Source organism: Equus caballus, chromosome 18, assembly GCF_041296265.1.
Source record: "Equus caballus isolate H_3958 breed thoroughbred chromosome 18, TB-T2T, whole genome shotgun sequence".
Classification (NCBI taxonomy): Eukaryota; Metazoa; Chordata; class Mammalia; order Perissodactyla; family Equidae; genus Equus; species Equus caballus.
Genome location: NC_091701.1, coordinates 64,716,507 through 64,741,114, shown reverse-complemented (window position 1 = coordinate 64,741,114; position 24,608 = coordinate 64,716,507). Strand labels below are relative to the sequence as shown.

General features: G+C 37.0%; 1 long non-coding RNA gene across 2 annotated transcripts in view; it reads right to left on the bottom strand.

Annotated features, from left to right (window-relative positions):
• Positions 1–24,608, bottom strand: part of LOC138918798 (uncharacterized) — a 177,579-nt gene that overhangs the window by 9,815 nt on the left and 143,156 nt on the right. For both annotated transcript variants that reach the window (XR_011428557.1, XR_011428558.1), the window contains exons 2-3: positions 3,039–3,135; positions 383–536 (exon numbers count right to left, since the gene is read on the bottom strand). This is a non-coding gene — a long non-coding RNA (uncharacterized lncRNA). The remainder of the gene's footprint in view (positions 1–382; positions 537–3,038; positions 3,136–24,608) is intronic.

Below are 24,608 nucleotides of genomic sequence, written 5' to 3'. Positions count from 1 at the left end.
GTGTGATTGTAAATTCATACAGCCATTTGGAAGACAGTTTGTTCTTATCTACTAAGGCTGCAGAAGCACACAGTCTATAAGCCAGCAATTGATATCCTAGGTATACAACCAAGAGAAAATCTTGTACATGAATCAGGAAATAATATGAGATCATTCATCTTGTCCATCATTAGTAAGATGTACAGAAGCAAAAATGAACAAATATAGCTAGATAGGACAAATCAATGAATGTCACAAATGTTACATGGAATTTAAAAAAGCATACATACTCTGTGATTGCATATATATAAAAAAGAAAAATAGGCAAAATTAAACCATCTTTTATCTATACAAGGTAGTAAAACTAAAGAAAAGTCACAAAATTATTATCAAAACATCATACCAGGGGCCAGCCCCGAGGCTGAGTGGTTAAGTTCATGCGCTCCACTGCGGCGGCCCAGGGTTTCACTGGTTTGGATCCTGGGTGTGGACATGGCACCACTCATCAGGCCATGCTGAGGAAACGTCCCACATGCCACAACTAGAAGGACCTGCAACTAAAATATACAACTATGTACTGGGGGGATTTGGGGATAAAAAGCAGAAAGCAAAAAAAAAAGAAGAAGATTGGCAACAGTTGTTAGCTCAGCTTCCAATCTTTAAAAAAAAAAAATCATACGAGTGGATAACTTAAGAAGGCAAGAGGAGTTCATGATTGCAGAGAAGCACCGGCAAGTTTCTAGAATGCTTGGCAACGTCTTATTGTTGACTTGGGTGGTGGTAACAGGGGTGTTTCCTTTATAATTATTCTTCAAAATGAATATATATGTTTTCTACACTCTTTTTTATGTATGCTGTATCTCGCAATAAAATTAATGATAAAAGAATGAATGAAAGAAAAAGCAGAGGAGATAGTAGTCCATGCTTTGACAGCTCATGAATGTGGTGAGGAGAGAAAAGGGTAGCAACTAGGGAAGGCATAGAGGTGAGAGAAGTTTCATTTTCCTAAGTTTGGAGAATCTGGACTGTTTCTAGCTTGCAAAAAAGAAAGGGAAAAATGATGTTTTTTATTTCAGTTGAATTCGGTTTAAGAGTCCTATTCGTCCATCTACAATCGTCTAAGAATCAAAACGCCAAAAGATAGAGTGGAGCTGACGATGCTCCCAATGAATCTATTACTGGAGTCAGGTTGTTGTAGCCTTGGACAAAAGGTCATAGAAGGCAACCACCACCACATAGGGTTTCCTCCTCTTTCTGTTTACCCAGAAATCCTGCCAGTTCTTTGATATTGAACCCCAATCTACAATGTGCTGAAATAATGTGGAGATAAAGTGAAGAATAAGGACTGAACATATTATGGGTAGGGATTTGGGAGAGTTGGGGAGACAGGGCACCTCTGACTTTTGCTGTGAACAAAAGGTGGAAATAGGAAGAGGGAAGAAAATCCCAACTAGAGCAATAGGGGAAAAGGGATAAATATCAAATAAAATTTAGAATAGGCTCCTGCACTTTCTGTCCTTGTAAAATTGAAATATACTGCAGTCATTAGGCCGCCAGTAAGCTATAATGAGTTTAGGAAATTTTAATGCAATACATTAGTTCAATTGAAAACAGAAGTGTCAATTTGACTTAATTGATGAATATTGAAGAAAGAATCATCTGCAAAGGAAAAGTAGTGGAAATTTGGTTTTTAAGTTGATGGTTAAATTCAAGCTCTGTCAACTTGGGCCAGTGAACTTAATTCTCTTCTGCAGAATTAAATATCACAATTTCTGAGGTTTATAATAATAATTATTATTATACATCACTATATTCCTGGTTCTCCTCCTGCACTATTTATTTATTTCCTACAGCAACCTTGTGAGCTCCAAATTCAGTGTGAAGAAACCTAGGCCCAAAACATTACATATATTGCATTAGTTTAGACAATTTGTAAATGCAGCTTCCAGAATTCAAGCACAAGTTATCTGAAGCCACAATCTTTTGTTATAACCAGTGTTCAAAGAAGGTCACATTGATAAAACTATTGATTTGACACTTTATTTGCATACCTGTAAAAACACTATCACCAAGACATTGATCTTCCTGCTTAAAACATCTTTTCTGACAACAGGATAAAGACCTGACTACAGGATAACTCACATCAGTAATTCCATATAATTTTCTAGTCTCCAAATCCTTGATATATTTTCCATTTTTTGTTCTTTTCTTACCCAGGTCAATATTTGTAGGAACATTAAGGCTTAAATTATTAAATTATTGGGGGAGGGAGAAGAGTCTCCGTTCATCTTATTTGTTACAACTTATTAAGACACAGAACCACCAATTCAAATTGTCAAGTAGAAAAATGCTGGGCATATGTTAACAGGGCCGTTAAAACTGCTTGCAGGATTTTTGATTATTTGATTCAATATTTTGTTCAGTAAAATGAAAGTCAGTCAATGGCATCACATCCCTCAACAGTGGTAGAAGCTGCCAGTGGTACTTAGGCGGACACAGACTATTCATTCAACAAGGTCATTACCAATTCTCTTTATGAAGGATGCCTTAATGAAACATGAGGTTAGTCATCTACAGGTGCAGAATCCCACAACTGTGAGAAATAACTTTGTGAGCTCATTTACCTTTTTCTAATTTTCTAACAAGTGTTGCTATCTAATATAAAGTTTTGAAGATTTCACCATTTCTCAGTTCTTTGGATTTTAAGAAAAAGTAGAGTTACAAATTAGATGTACTTTCATTACTTATTTGTTTAGGGTTCACCACATAGAGACTTTTCTAAAGACTCTGGAGTCTAAAGATTCTAAAAAAAAATACTCTTTTTCTAAAAAAGAGTACAAAAATTGCACAGGACATATTCATTGGGTTTACAATTATTGAACGTGAACTGACTTTAGCTCATTTTGACTGAAGCAACTATCTGTTGGTTTTGGGGATTGAGAATTTGTTCTTTTTTCCCTGCTGCTTTACATTCCCATCAAAGGTGCACTATCACTCTCCCCGAGATTGTTCTATTATTTGTATTCAGTCATGTTAAACAGACAAATTATACAATTTACCTTCCCAAGGACTTCCATGGCTCACCTCACAAAGGCTGATATTGCTTCAAGTCTTGCTGGAACATCCTCTCCATCTTCTCTGTATGTTTTTTCTTTCCTACATGAAATTTACTGGGATGGTAAAACAGATCCCTGAGCTCTCGTTTCTTTGTACTTAATTTGTTTTGTTCAACATCACACATTTCTCATAATTAATAAAACTTATCCTTTAGAAATTTTGTTCTCTTGTCGTTTTAGCGTATTTCCATAAACCACAAGCAGTTATATTACAGGGCATAACAAATAAAAGAATATTAGCTTCCTAAAAGGAAAAGAAAAACCCCCCCAAATTCCTTTTCTTCCATAATCTCAGGAAAATTTCATTGTATTTAAACTCGTCCAGAGAAATAAACTCTCAAATTCTGTTCACCTTAATGAGCCAAGATAATGCAAAAGACAGTAAGCTACTTGAGGGCTTGCTTCCTAAGATTTTTTTTACTGGAATAATACAGGATTCTTGCAAACTTCCTGTAATAGAGCATAGCATTTCTGCTTCATTTCCTTATAGATGATAAAAATGATCTTCAGACTCCCCATGACTGATGACTTTCTTTATATTCTCTGTTCTGAATTATACCTTAAGATGATTTCTCCCCATATAGCACTTGTCCTTCAATGCTCTGTGAAATCAAGTTTCTTTGATCAAACATGTTTGAGAAATGTGGTACACATTTAAAAATTCATAGTGCACCTTAGTATTCTAAGAATTCTGAGTATTTGATTCACATGTTCAGAGCAATATCACCACTTGCTTTTTTAGACAAGAATCCTCAAATTCAAAAATGTCCCAAACTAACTTGTGCTGTCAAACTGTATCTCAGGAAATGGCACCACCATCCACCCAATGAGCCAAGGCCAACACCTGGACGTTAGCCTTGAGATATCCTGAAATCTCAATGCGGTAGGCAGAAATCTACAAGGCCGCTCATGACCCAGGTCCTTTTATAATCCCCTCTCTGAGGCTGTGGAAAGGCCCAGTGGCTATGATGAAATATCAGTCTTGTGATTACGTTGTGGTACATGGCACAGCTGACTTTAAGCAAGGGAGACTATCCTCCCAGGGCCAGATCTAATCAGGTGAGTACTTTAAAAGGATAGGCTCTTCCTGTCCAATGGGATGTGAAGTGGAGGGGTATTCCACAGGAGGGAGACTCTGCACTGTAGGCTTCCAAGATAAAGGGGGTCACATGACAAGGAATGCAAGCACCCTCTAGTTGCTGAGAACAGACCCTGGCTGACTGCCAGCCAAAAAATGAGGCCTCAATTTTACAACCGCAAGAAAAGATGTTCTGCCAACAACATGAACGACTTTTGAAGTGCATTTTCCCCAGAGACTCCAGATGAGAATTCATCAGAAATCCCTCATTTCAGTCTCCTGATACCTAAACAGAATTTCCAGCCACACTACTGCACTTCCGACCTACAGATCTGTGAATAAACAAAGGGGTGTTGTTTTAAAGTTGCTAAATCTGTGGTAATTTGTTATGCAGCAATAGAAAAGGATGGTACTCACATCCTAGCATCAATTCCTGTTGCTTCTATTTAGTGTTTGTTAAATATGGCCTGCGTCTTTCCAACTCTTCAACCATCATCCTAGTCCAAGTCACTGTCTTCTCTCACTTTGACTACTAATCGCTCTGCAAACATATTCTCTCAACTATCTGTTCTTTAGACAGAGACTATTCTTTGAAAAACACAATTCTATTATTATCACCCTCCTCTGCCTTAAAACCTACAATGACTTCTCATTTCTCTAAAAATGCAATTTCAAAAAAAAATCCTTAATCCAAACTCTACCCACCTACGTACGCACCCTAACCCCATGTCCCTTTTTACTCCTACATGCCATCCACGTTGGTAATTTTTCTGTCCTAGAACCACGTCCCTTTCCATCTCCTCTTTCCTTTCGGGGGGTACTCTGCTGTCTCCTTCAGTGCCCATTTCCCCAAGCTAATGCTTATTAATCACATAGGAAACAATCTAAAATTAGGTCCCCTGGGAAACTTTCTTTACCCCACAGGTCATTCTAGTCCCTCTTTTATGTGATGTTACAGCACACATAGCATACTCCTCCCCATAGCATTTAATAGAATCGTTTACACAGGATTTTTTCAGTAATATCCATAAGCATTCTTCAGTATTCCTGCTACAGTACGCTCTGTTTTAGTTGACCTCTGTGTGAAATTGTAACTTGAGAATCTCCAGAGAATTTCAACTGCCTCTTTTCTTCAATCTCTCTTTCATATATTGCCAGAACAATCTTATTAATATGCAAATACTGAAGCTTTTCTCTCATTCTATAAGCTGCTTACATCTCCCTGAGGCACAGAACTTTAATGAAGGGAATATGGTGAGGCAACAGTATAAAATAAGAATGTTCTGGGCTAATCGAACCTATGAGCAAATGATAGCAAAGTTTATAATTTTATCTCATGTAAGATTTATTGTCTTTTGCGGGAACTAAATACATCCATGTTTATTGTGAATGCCAATTTATTTATATTAATTCTAGCCATCCTATTTTATGTGTGAATATTCTACAGAATGTATTTGCGTGGTTTCATCCCCTCTAGTCAGTTGGAAGTATTTCAGCTTTTCTACTTTAATAGCCTGGAAACAGTCTATTTCAATTTTTAATGGTGACTATGCTAAATTTTTCACACACATTTAATTTTATGTTTTCTATCAAAATCTACCATTAATCAGTCTCTGACATCCCATTAAATAAAACAAGAGTCTTCTTGGGCCTTTAAATCCCCCACTCCACTCACACCTACACACACTCACTCATACACATCTCTCTCATGTTGAAACTTCCAAGATTTTAGTTGTTAATTATTATCTTTTTTGCTTTAATATTATGCATCAATAGTAACTTAGACTTGACTACAGATTTTACAGCTTATTTTGTTGTTGTTGCTCACCGCTAGTCCACGAGTACCATGTCATCCTCAGTCTGTAATTTATTTTTCATTTATTCATGTGCACATTTGCGTAACTATACCAAGAAAGACCTGAGAGTGGGTAAATCTTGGAAATACATCTATTTTCCCACATTCCCTAAATGCTAATGTTTTCCTGCGTATAAGAAACTAGGTCCAACATAGCTTCTCCCTTAGCACTCTGATGGTACTGTTCATTGTCTTCTAACAACCCGTCTTACTTAGGAGACATCTGATGCCAGCCTGGTTTTTCATTTTTTGCAGGTACCCTTATTTTCCTTTCTGAAAAATATAGGATTCGCTCTTTTTCGTTTGGGGTAGCCTTTTATTTGACTCACTCGCTCAGGACACTGCTCAACTCCCCTTTGTCCAGCACTAATGCCTCTTATGCCTCCTTCAGTTCTGGGAAATGTTCTTTATTATTTACCTGTTTCCTCTCTACCGTTTTTCTGCTTCTTCCTTCTTAAACTCCTAATAAATGCTGAAACTTTTAGAGATTTCCTCCACTTCTCTTAACTTCTGTGTCATACTGCCAACTCTTTTTCTTTTCACCTTGTTCTGGGAGATGTCTGCAGTTCAGATTTTTAGTTAAGAATTTACTCAGCAGCTGCACTATTCTTTTTAGCCCTTCTTTCGAACTCTAATTTCAATAATCGCTTTTTATTTCTAAGATCTCTAATTGATTCTCTATTCTCATTTTGTAGATGTGTGACTTAGTTTAATATCTTCTGTGCATGCTATTAAATGAATTTTCTCTTGGAAATTAGTCCCTGGTGTCCCGTTCACTGCTTTCTTCAAATATCTGATGATACTGCTTTGTTCAATATCATTTTGAGAATACGTGTTCCCGTTTTTGTGAATACTGGTTTTGTTTAGAGGAACATGCTCCTCGTGATAATGTGGTTGACAAGTTAGATATTCTGTTAGAAAACTGAGACAATAGCATGACTTCTGGTTTGAGGATTTCTCTTCCCTCCAAGACACTAACTGTCTGGTGTGCTCCAACCCAAATCCTCACACTCTCTGCTTCAGATTGAGTAAATACTTCAACATAAGGATTGGGGGCTGACTACAGAAAGGGATCTAATGTGGGCTCTCCGTATGAATATATATAGTTCAATATCCTTGTCCTAGGACCATCCTCTTTCTTCTAGTACTGCTGTCCTTGAGACATGCCTGAACTGCTGCTAAAGCATCCTCCCAAGTAGACATCAGTTTATGAACTTAGAGCTATGATATCCTTCATCAATCCATGTCTAACTTTCTCCAAATGGTTTTAACACTGTGGTCCAGAGACTTTCTTCCAATGTCATTAGGGATTTATTCTTCATAAAATCCATATCTTTTCTTTTTAAATCAAGGGATTTCTGGTAGGTAGGAAGGTTCACATTCTCAGTCAGTTTTGTGCTGTTAATAATTAGCTATTCTTTAAAATGGGGGAAGTTGAGGATAGTAAAGTTTTTCTTCAAGGTCAAATAGTAAGACAGTTGCCTAGGCCAACTAGAATATAAGCCTCTGGCTCCTTGTCCACTTTTCAGTCCACTGCCATACAGCTGCTTTGGGATATATCTCTCACTCTGCTCCTTTCCTGAAGGATCAGTAGCAATGTCTTTGGTTAAATGTCAAGTGAATAGACATAGAAATAACACAATTTTATGCTTTATAAGAACTTCCTTTATATGGAAAGTCATTGATAGAAAAATAGTCACTGTCAAATGTTCCTAAAGTCCTAGGGCATTTTGACAAAACCTCCATGTTACATCAGAAAGTTACTAAAACTCCAAAGAGAATCAGTTCTTGTCAGTAGACAGCTTTAGTAGTATTCTTTTAACTGATAAGTTTAATAGAAGAGTAGAAACTTACTATGTTATTAGCCAAACATTTTAATTATAATCTGCAAGATGTTTTACAAAGAGCTTAACATGATAATCATTCTTTTCTACAAAGTGACAGTCTTCAGCCTCAGAATTCTTTAGCAAGAATAGCCATAATTAAATAATGTCAAACATAACATTACCCTAAATCACATATTCTTCTCCATTTCAACTTTATCATTATGACTTTCTCTTCAGAAATGGAATGAATAGAATTAAATCACTAATGGCAAGAGTAAACCATAAAAGAATCTACACACAGGAAATAGAATTTTGTTAAACTGCCAAGTACACACGAATCCTGAGAAGTTATTAAAGAAGTGATTATAAAATATCCATTTAAAGTATTATAACACATTAGAAATTTATTCAAAAAATATCTTTATTACTGCTGAATGCAACAATTTAACATGCTTTCTTCTGATACATTTTCTTTAGAAACTTAGTACACAGACTTTATTTTAATGTGGAACACACATTAAATGCAACATATTCCATACATGCTAAATATAATGAGAATAGTAATTTATTTTAGAAAATAATTTTTAGAAATAAAGATAGCAACGTAGCTAGCATTTACTGATTTTTTACTAAGTGCCAGACACTGGGATAGTAGTTCTTATGTATTATTTCAATTAATCACCACAAGGGGAAGGCCCTATTTATTTTCCATATTTTTAGAGATAGAAACCTCAATTTCAGAGGTTAGGTAACTTTCTCCAAGTCAAAAAGTTTGGAGGTAGGAGAACTGAGTTTTGAATAGGTACTGGCTTATGAAGAATGGCTTCCAGTTTTTTCACTGATTGCTAAACTGATTGCTATAATTCTTTTTCTTCACAAAGGAGGCAACTAAATAATAATAATAATATAATAATAATCATCATCCTGGCACTCACGTAGTAAATTAAGGCATAGCACCACCTGTTGGGCACCTGAAGAATAAAAATAGGTTTCCCAATGCTGATCACATAGTTATGAAATTAGACCAGGTATGGTTTGTCCAGCCTTAATTTTACAGTCTCAATTCATTCAAGACTTAAATGCAACTACAAAACTGACATATTTCTATGTAAACTTTTTCTAATGTATTGTCAAGTTTTCAAAGCCTGTGATTTTTACTTTTATGTATCATCTTGACCGGGCCACGGGGTGCTCAGAAATTTGGTCAAACATTATTCTGAGTGTGTCTGGGAGGATGTTTCCGGATGGAATGAACATTTGGCCCAGTAGACTGAGTAAAGCAGATTGCCCTCCCCAATGTGGGAGGTCCTCATCCACGCAGTTGAAGGCCTGAATAGAACAAAAAGTCTGACTCTCCCCTGAATAAGAAGAAAGTCTTCCAACTTGACTGCTTGGAGCTGGGACACTGATTTCTTCCCGACCTTGAACTCAGACTGAAACCTCAGCTCCGGGTCTCAAGCCTGCTGGCTTTTGGACTGGAAATTATACCATTGCAATCCTGGGTCTGCAGCTCTTGGGACCTGTCGGCTTCTATAACTGCCTGAGCCATTTCATTGTGTGTGTGTGTGTATCTCCTATGGGTTCTGTCCCTCTGGAGAACCCTGACTAATAGAAAGCCCCTTCTTTTCATTTATAACTCCACATTTCTTCAAGCCAGGAATATGTTTTAATGAAGATTAGAAGACAAGGTTTTCAAATCCCTTGTTAAAAAAATAGGCATGATTAATCCTCCTTAAGAGACCAAGTTAGACAACGAGAGTAGGTACATCCTTTGGAATTGCTATGATAGAATATAAACAGAGCAAAGGCCCAGGAACAAGAGCCACAGGTTGTCTTCACTGACCTGCTGTATAACCAAGACACAGTTCCCTTCAAGCATGACCTCATTTTCAAAATAAATTACTTCAGCGTGATGACCTCTGAGACCACCTAATTTCTAAAGGTCTATGCAATATGGATCATGTGTTTTAACTACCTTGGTGCTTGAACTCCTCCTTCTCATTTCATAATGCTCTCCCACCCCCAACTCCTTTCAGGAGCCTACAGTAGAATTGTAAACCTTTGCTACTTACGGTGTTGTCTGTGGACTCACAGCATCAGCACCACATGGGAACTGATGAAATAACTTTCTAGGCCCAATATGAAGCTGCTCCTGCCCAGGGTGCCACGTCAGCGAACCAAGTTAGATAACTTTCATGCCCTGTGAACTCTCGGCTTGACCAGCAATGCAGTATATCCAGTCAGCCAAACCACAAAGCCAAGCCAACTCTGGGCACTATACTTATTTCCTTGTTCCTTCTCACTCCAAACAAGGTTAACTCTGTGGCCCCAGCCAGCGGCTATTTTCTGTTTGTCTCTTCCTTGTTCTTCATTCTCTAGCCTACAAAAGCTTTCTGCCTTCCACCTCCTTTTACAGGTCTCCCAAAGGAGACAGTGTGCTTCATGAAGTGTTAAAGTTTGTTTGCATCACCTAAATTGTCTTCTTTAATCATTTTTTTAACCGAACTATTAGACCTGCAGAATCCTAGGCCCCACTCCAGACCTACTCATCAGAATCTGGATTATCACAAGGTCTGTAAGTGATTTGCACAGACATCAATATTTGGAAAGAATTGTTCTAGCCCTACCAAAGCTCCTAGGCTTCAGTGGAGGGAGTAAAGAGGTTTCCTGGCGTTAATGAAAGCTTGTATTTTTACATTTTGGGAAGAGCTTTTAGATTATGAACTCCAAAGACGACTCAGGTTTTGTTTCCCAGCTTTGCCACTTTCAGCTGTGGAACATTGGTGGCTGTCACTTTCTGAAATTTAGTTTCCTCATCTGTTAAGTAGGAATGATAATAGCACCTAGTTTATAGAATTGATTTACTTTAAACTGGTTAATATCCGTAAAGGTTAGAAGAGTGTCTAATGCATGTGAGTCTTAGGTGTTAGCTATTATTTCACACATTCTTCATCCCACATGACTTCGCACTGTTAGTATCAAACTTCAGTCATGCAAGCCTCTTCTTGGAAGAGAATATTGCTAATTAATTAATATTTCAATAATTTTCACTATCTCTTTTTTTGGACTTTTGCTTCTCTGCCTTGGTTTTCTTCTTTCTTTTTTTGTCCTTTTCTTCCTCTCTTATTTCCTTTCTTCCTCTTTGTTTTGTAAAATTGAGTGCCTGTTTGTCCCTCCTCCCCTTCTCCCCACAAACATCATTTATGGTATGAACCTCAGGGATACTTTACAAGAGGTTTGGAATATTTGACTCTGATTTGTAATCCCGTTGTAAGCCAAGGCTAGAAGCATGAGTGCTGCGACATCCCAAAAGGAAAAAAAATACCTCTGGGTTAAAATTATTATTCCTTGTAGAATGGGCCCTCTCCATTGAAGAGCCTTTGGGACGATCACAGAGCAAAACCAATGATGACCAGGCTTCGGAGCTGGAAATCCGTCATGCAAAGTCTGTCTTGACAAATCCTTGCTGGCCATGTGGCCAAGAACAAGTTTTCTAATCTCTTTGAACATTAGTTTACTCATCTGTAAACTCTTACAGAGTTGTTTCAAGTGTTCCAAGAGACAATACATGTAAAGTGCTTAGCACAGTTCCTGAAACACAGTAAATTCTTTGAAATGTTAGCTCTCATCATCACCATCTTTATTATTAGAAACAGCACCAATCAATGATGCAACCAGAGGTAAATTACTCTCAGAAGTGCCAAGCTCAAAGAAACAACACTAACTCATCTTAAAACTACTTAGATTTCCTCTGTCTTTTCCTCCTAAATTCTAGTCCTCTCCTGAATGTCTCACTCAGAACTCTCCATCTTGCACACGCACGCGTTTTTCACCTCAGTTTCTTTCTTCTTTTATTCCCCTCTCTGGATATGTGCAATGTTCTTCCCTCATTGCAATTCTTTCTTTTCCTTTAATTTGCTCTCCTTGTTTTGTATTTCTGGAAAACTTGAGTTAACTTTTTTACATATTTTTCTAGGAAAAAAAAACCTAACATAATTTTACATGGGTATCTGGATTATTCAGTAGTTTTTTATGTTCCCCTCTGTACATGATATCTCTGCAAACCGGCATTTTTTGGTATTTTAATAATCTTTCAAATATTCATCAGGTAATTCCTCTCCAGTCAAATTAGTCATTCTTCACACTAATGGCTGAGAAGTTTCCACTGGCTCTTGAATTAAGTAAGAATCATTTTTCTGTCTTAATGCTTTTGTGATTTAAATTTTGTTTTACTCTTTCTGTGTGATAACATAATGTAAGACAGGTTAAAAAATAAGTTTTTGAGCACATTCCATAGTCTCTCCAATAAGTAATTTTAATCTGTCTTCATATATTTTCTATGCATTTGGGTTTTTTTAAAGTACTTATATTTTACTATAATTACTCTCAGTTGTGTTCAAGAAAATCTGGTCTTATTCTTATGTAGCTCTAATTCCATTTTTTCACTACCTACGATGAACTCTTGATCTAGAGTTTAAATAAATAATGGATAGAAGCAGCCATTTAAATACACAATTATCTCCTTTAAACACTTATGCTCGTATTTTAATAACTATTGTGATAATAAAACAATGTTATTTCGTGTTACTATAAAAATAAATTAAAATATATGAGTTAAACTTCTACATAAAATGTCATCTCCAATTTCATTCATCCTTTATGAGAAAAAAAGAGTCTGTCATCTTCCCAATTTATTTTTTGTTGCTAATAATTTCCTTGGAAATCCCAAAATTAAACCCAAATGGCTTCCTGGGCAGGAAAATGTAAGCTAAGTAGGATTGACACGTGCCGGCAAAGCAAAGGAAGAGTTAGCCTTGGGTTTTGCAAATGCTGTGTAGACGTTCTTCCTTAAACAATGCAACGTTTCTATGTATTTTTAGGGCAAATAGAAAAGAATTCAAATGGGGAGAGATTTTACTTTGTTACTTTGTCGATTTTGCTCTCTTGCGTGACCCCTCCTGGCATTTCTCAGATGTAGCTAAAATCAAGAGTGGTCGATTGACTGAATGAGCCAGTGTCTTATTTATAAAAAGCCATAATTTAATGTTTAATATCATATTTTGTGTGGTAATTTATTTAAAGTATTATTAATAACAGCATTTAAAATAAAATTAGAAATTTCTCTATTTAAAAAATTGTCCAGAATGTGTAGCAACAATAATTACCCCTTAACTACTCTATTTTCATTGTTGCTATTTCCGTAGGACATGCCACTTTTCAGGTAACCCTGTTTCATAATCATACAGAAACGAGCTGCCAAAAGTCTTGGTTATTTTTCTTTCTCCTATCTTTCTGAAGCAAAATGTCATGGTAAGTATAGAGGCCTCAACTTAGCAACACTTCCCGTAAATAAAGGAAATGGTGTCTCATCCCAAGTGTTTCAGAGCTCCTGTGAAGGCAGTGGAAAATCTGCAGAGGAAATCTTTTGAAACATAATCACCAGCAGCTTTGGGTGGAGCCCTGAAATAAGGCCATACTTTTCTATATTGATTTCTCAGTGGAGGAACTTGAGACCAAATGTCAACTGGAGTATTGTAAAATGCTGCCCAGAGAAACACATCCAGGTCTTGCATGTTATAATTATTTGAAAAAATATGTATCTTTGTCCCATGTCTCATGTCCCCATGCCCTGATTATACAATGTGGCAACAAGAGATAATACTTACATTAAAAGTAAAGCCTATCTTAGCATTGTTACAAATATTATTCTTGAGCAAAATATTAAAGTGACTCATTTCTCTGCCTATAGCCAAGACTTCCAAAGAAGAAAGCAAAAACAACCACATTTATTTATTGCATTGTTAATAATGTGATTGAATGAATAAATATCATCTTGACAAAGATCTGAGATAAAACAGGCCTTTAAAATTAAATTTAAAATAATGTGATTTCCCCCCAAGTTTTAAATTGTATAACTTTCTATCCGCTTTACACAATATTTCAGCTGTTTGATAGTAGTGAATATACCATATATAGTGCCTCTATTTTTTTTTTTTTTTTTGAGGAAGATTAGCCCTGAGCTAACACCTGCTACCAATCCTCCTCTTTTTGCTGAGGAAGACTGGCCCCGAGCTTACATCCATGCCCATCTTCCTCTGCTTTATATGTGGGATGCCTACGACAGCATGGCTTGCCAAGCGATGCCATGTCCGCACCCGGGATCCGAACCAGCGAACCCCAGGCCGCCAAAGCGGAGAGTGCACACTTAACCGCTGTGCTGCCAGGCCAGCCCCTCTATTTTTAAATATACCATTTAAGTTGTACCTAAGGATTTCTTTAAAGTTGCGTTCACAAATGAGATTTATATAACTCTGGATCATTTTTTAGAGAAAAACTGAATGTCTGATTCTGTTTATGACAGTTGCCAAGGGAATACTGAGTATAAATTTGGACTATCAGAAACTTAAAGTTCATTGGGCAATTAGCTAAAAGAAAAAAATTTCTTACATCAAATTGGAAAAACTCAATTGTCAGCCTTCAAGCAATTATGTTTTTTTCTTTTATCTAAAAATAGTAAAATATGTTTCTTCTTAGTCTTACTGCAACCTGTAACCTAACCAGATAGAAACAAACCGTGTTAATGCAGCTTTCCCCAAGACACAGGGCTAGTACTTTGATACCAAAATCTTAAATGTAATAGCTGGAGTCTACACAGGCTACATATTGATTGTAACAACACCGGAAGAGGTTCTTTTACTCAGAGTATTTAAAAACAACAAATGTATTTGTTGAGCTCAAGGTCTACTTTATGGAAAAAGAATTGTCCACAAATTTCTATAGTTTAAAACCTACTATAATGTTCTAAAATATATGACGACGACTTGTAATTTAATGATTGATTCTCTCTGCACCTGACTCAGCAGCAGCATTTGGCACAATGACGATTCCTTCCTCCTTAGACGATGTTCTTTACTTGGATTCTGAGGCACCACGCTCCGTTGCTTTTCCTCCTAGATTGCTGGTTGTTCCTTCTCAATCCCTTTATTGTTTTTTCTTCGTCTCTCTAATCTCTAAGCAGTGAAGGGCTTCAGTCCTTAACCCCTCTACGCTCACTCCTTAGGTGATCTTTTTGGGTCATTTGGATTTAAACACCATCTATACTCTGGCAATTCTCATATGTATGTATCTGGTCCAGATCATGCCTCTGAACTTGACTCCTATATTCAAATACCTACTTGACATCTTCACTTGAATATTTAATGGATATAACAAACTCAATCAGTCCAAAATTGAAACCCTGAGCTGTCCTTACAAATTTCTCTCTCTACCATCTTTTCCATTTAAAATATAGCACTTCCATCTTCCAATTATTTAAGTGAAAAACCTTGGGTTTATCCTTGACTTCTACCTTTCCCTTATATTTACATCTAATTCATGAGCAAATCCCGTCTGCTTTACCTTCAAAATATATCTAGAATCCAACTGCTTTTAACCACATCTCTGACCTGGACTAAATAGTTTTGTAATTGTCTCCATAAGTTTCCTTTGCTGTTACAGCTAACCCAATGAAAACATGTCACATCATGCCAATTCCTGCTCAATATCCTCCAGTGGTTTCTAAACATTTTAATCTACCTGAATTGTCCTAAATTTTATTTCCCAGGTTTCATTGTTATGGGGCCACATCTTCCAAGTCTTCATGCTTCAAAGGTGCTCTTGGTATCCGGTAGTTTCCTTCACAAAATGGATCATTTTACTTTACCTAAGACCAGCGTCTGGTACTTAGGCCTTCTTTTATAAAGCAAGTTCCTTCTGCTATTATGCATGAATGTTTCTTATAATATAGTGATAGGATTTGGGGTAGGATAGGTTTTTTAATCCTTGCATGGCCAATGTAAATTCCCACATTGTGGATTGTGAAAGCCTGCTAGCTGTGATGTTAAGAGTGGAAAGGTAGGGGCAAGAGAAGAAAAAGGAAAGGCCTATAATAAATGTATACTGAGATGACTGAATATTTGATAGTCCAGAGGCTTCATGTATAAGAGACTTTTTTATCTAGTAAGAAATAGTTATGTTGGTTAGACAAGATAGAGAGGGATGCCATCTCTGTGCTTTTGAAGGCATGCTTCTCAGTATTGAACCAGAAATCATATTGTTATCAGCTCTTATGATCACCCAGGTCAGTGGTTATTTGTGAAGCAAAATTGAGGGGAAATGTCAAAATATGATCTAGATTCACTAGCAATTCTCAGTCCAGAGGCTGAAACGTTGCCATACGGCCAGGGCATCATACAGCCTTAAGGACATCATGAAATGTCCGAATTGGCTCAAGAATGTCTAAAAAGCTACCTCCTTGCAGCTCACTGAGGTTGTAGGCACCGGGAGTTCTAAGGGGCGCTATGGTATCTGTGCCAACATTTAAGAGGGGCAAACATGAAGAAATGTCATGTTCACGCTGCATTAAGTTCATGGTGGAAGAAGATGAGATTCATCAGGGGAAAGTGAGGAATTAACAAAAAAATGCTTAATGTAATCTGATGATCAATAAATTCTCTAGCTTCTGACTCTGAGGGCAAGTATATACATATGGTAAGAATCCAGGGCATAATCCAGGTTTACTATGCAGACAATTCTTTTGGTTTATGATATCAAAAAGCCTTCTACAGTCAGTGTACACCTTTTGGTTTGTAGGTGTCTAAGGTGTTTGTGGATTTGAGTAGCTTCCCCCATGGTTATAAGATAATCCTTGTCATACAAAGTAGAGGGGGAGCTTAGCATGTGAGTATCTCAGGATATATGGAGTTCACTGTTTGTTTGTTTGTTTTTTCCTGAAACCTGGACTGGTGAGACATAAATAGTGTGTACTGAACCACAACAACTACTTGAAATGTGTGCCCCATATTTATTTCCTGGGACCTATTTTGTAAGTCATAGGAGACTTCAAGTTTAGAATGTGCATAATCAACTTCAACCAGTCTGCCCTATTCAGATAACTTCTGAATGTGAGAATAAGTAGATTAATGTTTGAATGGATGGGTGGATTAAGGAATAAATGCATGAATGAATGAAAGACATATCCTTGCAATGATCCCTTAGCCTATGAGGAAGACAGAGGCAGTAATTAAAATAAATGTGTTAAGTAGTATGCTGGAGGTACTTCAAAAGTCATATAGTACCCCAAAGAATGAAGGCTTACTCTTCCTGAGAAAGTCAATGACGAAAGTCTTCATTGGGGTGGAGCAGAAGGCGTGATGTATGAATTATTAGTCAATCCCGTCCACAATGTCTTGGCTTATTTGCCATTCCCCTTAGACAGCATTATTTCATTTTGCTTCGCTAATAGTTTATTTGAGCATATCTAAAGCCTTCAATGATATTGTTTTTTCACTTATTGCTTCATATTTAAAAAGATCAATGATTCCTTCTTATAATCGCTCTCCCAAGTCACTGATAGTTGTGTTTCTTGAATACCATTAAGATGGGCAATATTCAAAATTATTCCTTTCGAAAAATTAAGTTGCTTTTATAGAATGGATTTATTTCTGTATTTATATTTCCAATGTTTCTAACTTCCATGACTGACTTCTGAGTTTAAGACTTAAGATGTAGGTTGGCTGAGATGTGGGAATTTTTATAATCTTTTTCATTGCAATCGTGTTATAAATGTAAACAGACAATTTGGTGTTATGCCTATATGCACAACAATATACCAGAAAAGACAATAAGTATGTGCTTGAATTGCTAAAACTTTTGAATGCAGAGAATAGGCATAGTAACTCTTGAAAAGCAAAACTGAAACAAGGGAAAGCAAAATACTTTTTATAAACCAGAATTGTGAAAAATTACTAATTAAAAAAAACTAAGGGGCCAGCCCTGTGGCACAGTGATTAAGCTCAGCATGCCCTGCTTCAGAACCCTGGGTTCACAGGTTGAGATCCTGGGCACTGACCTACACCACTCATTCACTATGCTGTGGCAGTGACCCACATATAAAATAGATGAAGATTAGCACAAGATTAGCTCAGGGCAAATCTGCCTCAGCAAAACAAAAAACAAAAAACACAAGAAAACAACTAAGCCTCATAGTAAAAAGATAATGAAAGGAAACATTTCTAATCTGGGAAAAAAATAAATATGAGCAGTAAGCAAGAATGTTGAAAAGTAGAAGGCCAACAATTACAGAAACTAGAAGATGTTCTTTATTCTCAGCTTTGCCAATGCCTAACTAAAGAGCTGGTAACTACTGGACATGCTCCCTCACTTTTCTGAGCTTCAGCTGCAGAGAGTAAAGTTGAACAATATAATCTTTAAGAATTCATATGTCTAAAATTCCATGACTTCATAATATACAAAGGAACAACTTAGCAGCAATTTTATTCAACCTTTAACAAACACATGGGATATCTCCAATATTAAATGCACTAGGAGAAACCAGAGCTAGATTTTTTATTTTTTTATTTTTATTTTGTGGTGAAGAAGATTGGCCCTCAGCTAACCTCTGTTGCCAATCTTCCTCTTTTTACTTAAGGAAGAGTGGTCCTGAGCTAACATCTGTGCCAATCTTCCTCTACTTTGTATTTGGGTTGCTGCTACGGCATGGCTTGATGAGCAGTGTAGGTCCATACCAGGGATCCAAACCCGCAAACCTGGGCTGCCAAAGTGGAGTGTGCTGAACTTAACCACTATGTCACTGGGCTAGGCCCCAGAGTTAGATTTTTAATATACTTAAGATTTTGTGTGAAAACAAAATCACAAATCTAAAGATAAATTTTCTATTAAATGACAAATTTGGATTTTTTTTTTTTCAGGCAGATTAGCCCTGAGCTAACATCTGCAACCAATCCTCCTCTTTTTTGCTGAGGAAGACTGGCCGTGAGTTAACATCTGTGCCTATCTTTCTCTACTTTATATGTAGGATGCCTGCCACAGCATAGCTTGACCAGCAGTGCATAGGTCCGCACCTGGGATCCAAAGCAGCAAACCCTGGGCCGCTGAAGCGGAGTATGCAAACTTAACCTCTGTACCACTGGGCCAGCCCCCAAATTTGTATTCTTGATTTGTAAAACTTGATTTTCCACTAGTAAGATATTCTTGCCTGGACATATAGAATACTTGTGTCTTATAATCAAAGCACTGTGTCCCCAGGCCATATTAGAAGTACACAGATCACTGGAAAGGACCCAACTCCTCTTGTTGCTGTTGTTGTTTTAACTCATAATCAAAACATTTGCAAGAAACTAACAAATATTTATAGGCCCTTATTTAGTCCCAGGACTGTTACATTTTATTTTCAGCTTTATATGAATGACTCCATCATACTCTCATAATCTGTTGGAGTTGGTGCTATCATTTTCCTCATTATTATTATTTCACAGAGGAGGAAAGTGAAGCACGAAGAGGTTGAAAAGCTTGCCTAAGATCTTATAGAAAGGAAATAGCAGAACTAGAATTTAAACAAGCCAATCAGGTTACATAGGACCACCCTTTTAACACAGGTTTCTCCAATTAACGTTAATGACTTTCTCCTTTGTCCTTACTTACTACTTTGTTTATATTCTTAGAAGGATATTTGGTACTACCTGCCTTGCATATTTTTAATTATGAATGTGTCTGTTCCCACTATAGCAGCTCCTGTAGTAACCAGGATTTGTATCTAAGACATTTTGGGTTTCCTAAACATTTAGCAGAACGCCTTGTTTATATCTTGTATACCTTCTTTACAAGAGTTTTTCAGTAAAAGTTTACTGATCTTACTGACAGTATAAAATGTCAGTTATAGCTCAGTCATTCCACCTGCGCTCATTGCTCACTCAGCCAAGCCGTCTCTCTATTCCTAGTTCGGAAAGCCTGTAAATACACTGCCTAGACTCCCTTGCCAGATAGGACTACCTGTTAGTCACCTGTTGTCAATGGGGGCACTGACAGAAGTTTGAAAGGTGGGGAGAAAGGAGAGGCCGTTTTCCCAGCACTAGCAGTGCCTCTTGCAGTTGCTACAGAGGAAGCAGAAGCGCCAACAACAGGCACAGGCAGTATCCTGGGTTCCTGAGCAGGCAGCTCAGATCCAGGAGCAACAGCCTCACTGGCCCAGGGATCATGGGCTACAGGTAATGAAGTTTTCCTGTTGCTTCTCCAGTTTTATGGAGTGGCATCATCCTGCTCTTCCTAACTTTCACCTGCTTGTTTTTGCTTTTCGACCTTCTAACATCTTAGCAGCCAATTCCTAGTATTAAGTTCCCTCTGTTTTCATGGTTCTAGTGGGACACTGACTTGATACACCCACCCAAAGGATATATGCTGGTCTCTGTGACCGGATTTATGTAAACTCTGATCTTCTTGATTTGATTTAGGGAATACTCCAATCTAAGACCACCTCTTAGATTAGGGTACCTCCGTAGATGATTAATCTCAACTACTATCTATTGATTTGTATTAGTTTAAAGCTCGAGGTGTGACTTGTTTTTGACATTATATCCAAATTCAGAGAACTCACCTTGGTATATTACTCTATATATTGGCCACAGCGTCCAAATGGAGTTGAGGTGGGATTCAGCTACCTATACATAAGATACATTCACTCATTTGTTCATTCACTCAACAATCCATCACTCTTCTGTTAGATGCCCCAAACTCTTCCAGACTCTAGGGACAAAGTGATGGAAAAGACAGCCAAATATTTGCTTTCGTGGATCTAACATAGTTTGTTGGGAGACAGATATTAAACATAAAAATAAATTTATAAACAAAAATTTTTCTATCAATACTATGTAATCTGTATATATCAGACAATTATATAGAGTGATGTCCCATCATGACGAACAGAATGCAAAACTCTGTCACATGACAATGGCATTTCACCTCTGTGGTCATTTCCCCAAAAGCCCGGAACCACAGTCTAACTATGAGAAAAACATCAGACTAACCCAAATTGAGAGACATTCTACAAAATTCTTGGCCAGCACTCCTCAAAACTGTCAAGACCATCAAAAACAGGAAACTCACAGTCTAGAGGATGTTAACTCTATCACAGTGACGCTCAACTTTTATAAGGGTAAATTTACTACCCTAGGGCTTCAGTTGACACATCAGGCCTTTTTCCTACATGCTGAATGCTGGAGTAAAGAAAGAATTGGATTGGAGCCAGCCTGGTGGCGCAGCGGTTAAGGTCGTATGTTCCATTTTGGCGGCCCAGGGTTCACTAGTTCAGATCCTGGATGTGGACCTACGCACTATGTATCAAGCCAAGCTGTGGCAGGCATCCCACATGTAAAACAGAGGAAGATGGGCACAGATGTTAGCTCAGGGCCAATCTTCCTCAGCAAAAAGAGGAGGATTGGCAGCAGATGTTAGCTCAGGGCTAATCTTCCTCAAAAAAAATAAAATAAAATAAAGAATTGGATCAATTCTCTTTTACATATTTTAAAGAAAGTATTTAATAATCAATCAAATGCTTTCAACATTTAAGCCCCTTGAATCAGCACATCTTTCAAGCAGGAAACTCAACATCTGCAATTATTGCTTAATCTCCAAAGAACACTCTCTTTTAATCAATCAAACTCATTACATTTGAATGTTCAATTCCTTCCAGTACACTATTTAACTCATTATGTCAAAATAATGTGTTTATGATTACCAGGGCCATTAAATAACTTTCCTAAAATAAATCTCCTGGAGAAATTTCTCAGGGGACAAACTGGACCTTTATAAGTTTCCCTGGGACAGGTGGTCAGAAAGGACAACCTGGAGGAAGTGACACTCAGTCTTCAGTAAGAGTGATGAGGAACTTGCCATGTGAAGAACTGGGGAAAGCAATTCCAAGCAGAGGGAAGGACAAGTTCAAAGACACAGAGGCTTAAGTTATGTCGATTCCCTCTCAAAGTACCCTTTATTTGTTGATTCAATTAATTATGTACTAGCGGCTCACAATGGCCTAGACATGGGGCTATGCCTTTGACATGTTTTTGTCTGTACATATTGGAGTCACACTCATGAAGCAGAAAGAGGCAAATCACAGAATCACAGAGCCGTAGGCCCCGTGGAAGTCATGTAGTCCAATTTTCTCCCTCTGTAAATAAGACAAGTGAGGACCAGAGTGGTTAAGCGACCAAGGTTACCTAGTCCCAGGGTCACAGAACCAATTATTTCACCCTCCCATAAACGAAGTTCAAAATGGATCTACATGATTCAGTTTTAAAGTTCTCACTTTGAACTATTTAAAAGACACAAGCCTAAAGCAAATTTGTGGCATGTTTTCACAATCAGTTTAATTTCCCAGATGGGTTTATTGCCAGTGAGTAACTCCCACTGAGTTTTGCCATTTAAAAGAGGATTAAACAATGTCATGTTTTCATTCATCGGTAGATTCTAAAAAAGAATAAATAAGGGTAACCTCAAGTTAGAATCTGGTCAAGGGTAAAAGCAGAAATAAGTGGATCGTTACAACATGAAACCCAAATAAAATTTAAACTAACCCATAATCAGAGGCTAACATATTTTATGAATAAATCAGACTTTTTCACATGAAACAGCATTTATTAAACAATCAAAGAATGTTATTAAGAAATTTTCTTCTAAAGAATTGGAAAAGAGGGAATTCTATTTGCTCTTTCTGGAGGAAGGAATGGTCTTAAATTATCACAAACAAGTAGCATCAAAGAGGAGACACTCTGTAGAAATTACAGTAACACTGGAGGAGTCTTTGATCCTGGGTCACTTCCTCCCAGTGTCATGATTGACTAGTCAACTCCCCAGTAAATCAAGGCTGGTCAAAATGATATGATGAGACACACATCTTTTTAACATAGTTACTATGTAATGGCTTTTTCAGGCACATTTTTAACATGGATCACATTCTCAATGACTTTTTTCTCTAACAAAGGCTTACTTGAAGAGTTAAAAAAAGAAAGACTTTTCTTTAGTACATATTTTAAATTATGTTTATTAGGGTAGTACACACAATACATTTAGGTTTAATTTTTTCATAACCCTGGGTCATGGAGGGAGAATAATTTGGTTCAGAATAATGTGTCTCAGTAATTAAAACTGATGGATGAATTATAAGCACTATTTTGCTGATAAAATCCAATAAAGAAATACAAATCAATGTGTGTAAATGATCCTTAGAGCAATGCTTTTTTGACTTCCATTGTCCCTACTTCCTCTCCTCCCCAGCTCTTCCCGTGACTCCTTCTGACTTTCAGCCTCAATCTATCACATTTTCTATTAAAAATAAAACACTTAGTCTCTTCTTCCTCAAACTGATAGCAATTATTGTTACTTTCATGGACCTAACCTTACTGTGAAATCTTTTTTTTTAAGAATTTTGATTTCCTGCCAACCATCCTTGACTTTGCTCTTCAGATGTCTTGTTCACTGACTTTTCTTGGTAGAGTGTTAGCTCCACCCCACCCCAAAATACTAAGGCTCCATGAAAGATCTTCTACTCTTTTTTGGCTTCATATCTGCACTGTGGAAAATTCAGGGATGGCTGATATAAATTTCAATGTAATATAACCAAGATGTATCATTTTGTGGAAAAACTTTGACTGTCTATGTTGATTGAATATACCAGATAAATGTTCTATCCTGCACTCACACTGTTTTGGAAAAGGCAAACCAAAGGCAAATCTTCTAAACAAAGCATTCATTGTTTCTTCTAGACATTACTCAGATTTAGATCAGGAGATCTTATAGCCACTGTCATAACAGGAGTTTTCTATTCTCTCCAATATAAGAAATAAATCTGGCAATTATGCCAATTCTATAACTTTCACCAAGACCCAGCTGTGTTGTGAAAACAAGATTATGGTTAAAGGAAGAAAGAGAAGGAGAAGGGGAAGGGGAAATGAAGAGGGAGGGAGCAAGTGGTAGAGGAGGAGAAGAGGGAGGGAGAAGAAGAATGTGACTATTAGAGTCTTAGTAAGAAGAAGCAGCACCTTGTGGAAAAGGTTCCCATAGATGTTTGTAGAGTATTACGTCTCCAAAAAATGGAAGACTTGGATGGACATACATGGGATGTTTTGTACACTTGAAGGCTACAATATTATTTGAATAACTTGTTAGGTGTATCAGACTAAAATGGCAGTAGTAGGATTAATTTGAGTCATTTGAGGTTTTTTTCTTTAACATAATGCTATTCAGCTGATTTGACATCATCAGCATCCCTACAGAGTCTGCAGGTGGTCACTATTTCATTGCTCCATATTTGTTATTTTAAAATCTACTATTTCATGGAGCTGGTAGTTTTATTCACAAAAATGTTTTAGACAATTTCTATCCAAAGCATTTCTATCCCCTGAATTTTGTTGATATTTAATTTTAATGTAAAGCAATTCAGCAGTCCTAAATACTCAATAAGGAATCACTAAGATAAATTTGGCTCCACCATATGCATCTGACCTATGCTATTTCATAATTCAGTCTCACAAATTGGGAAACATGAACAAGAAGCCATGAATCATGGTGAGTTTACGAAGCTGCACGTGAATTAGAAACCAGAACCTCAAAAGAATTCTACGAATAAAATCCAAACCACAAATCCTATAGTCCTGCTTACCAATAGGGAAATGAAGTGTCTCATCCTGTTTTGAGGTTCATTGAAAAATGAGGAGCCAGCTCATGTGCTTTGAATCTCAGTTTTCAAACTATTATATATCTCTTTTATGGGTCACTTTAACGAGGTTAGCTTTTTAACTTTTTATTTTAAAATAATTTTAAATTTATAGAAACATTGCACTAATCCAAAGAATTCTCATATACTATCACACAGTTCTCCAATCACTAACATTTAAAATCATTTTAAATACTTGATTTATCTT